The sequence below is a fragment of the Otolemur garnettii genome, unplaced genomic scaffold (genome assembly GCF_000181295.1).
Source record: "Otolemur garnettii isolate 467f Iridium unplaced genomic scaffold, OtoGar3 scaffold00094, whole genome shotgun sequence".
Classification (NCBI taxonomy): Eukaryota; Metazoa; Chordata; class Mammalia; order Primates; family Galagidae; genus Otolemur; species Otolemur garnettii.
This window is the reverse complement of record NW_003852489.1, coordinates 3,860,477-3,861,397: the sequence shown is the minus strand read 5'-3', so window position 1 is coordinate 3,861,397 and position 921 is coordinate 3,860,477.

Here is a 921-nt window from a genome sequence, read left to right as displayed (position 1 = left end):
AGCATCACAGCTCACAGCAACCTCCAACTCTTGGGCTTAAGTGATTCTCTTGCCTCAGCCTCCCAAGTAGCTGGGACTATAGGCAATACCCAGAAATTTTTTGGTTGCAGCTGTCACTGCTATTTTTTAGCTGGCCGGGGTTGGGTTCAAACCCGCCACCTTTAGTATATGGGGCCAGTGTCCTACCCACTGAGCCACACGTGCCACCCTAGGAATAATTAAGGGTTCCTGCTTTTTTCCCTTTTGCTCTGCTTTTCTTTTTTTAAACTTTGAGACAGTCTCACTTTGTTTTCCTGTTTAGGGTGCAGTGGCAACATAGCTAACTGCAATTTCAAACTCCTGGGCTCAAGCAGTCTTCTCTTGGCCTAAGTACCTTGTACTGTAGGTGTGCACTACCATGCTCTGCTAATTCTTGAGCAGAGACAGGTCTTGTTGATCTTGGACTGCTGACCTCAGGTGATCCTCTCACCTTATCCTCCCAGAGTGCTAGGATTACAGGCAGACCCCTTTTGTTTTTCAAAAAATGTATTTGGTATAATTCTAATAATTACTATGTTATACCAGCTGTCCAAAATATGAAGCAAAATATCTGAACTCCCAAAAGCCATAAAGCTTCCTGCTCATTGTGTTTCTACAATCCAGTTTTCTTTAAAGCTGCCATTTTGAAGGCTCCTGATAGTAATTACTAAATTCAGTGTATCACTACAACCTGTAATGATGCCAGAGAGAATTTTGGTAATAGGGCCATTTTAAGTGGCTCTACTGCTCCATGGTTAATTATAGCACAGTAGCACTATAACAATATTGTAGCACAATTTCAAGCTCTAAGATCATTGGTATAGTTTGTGGGCAGAACACCAAGACCATTGCAGCCAGTCTTGAAAGCTCTATTATTTGGTTTACATAGGTGTATGACAACAC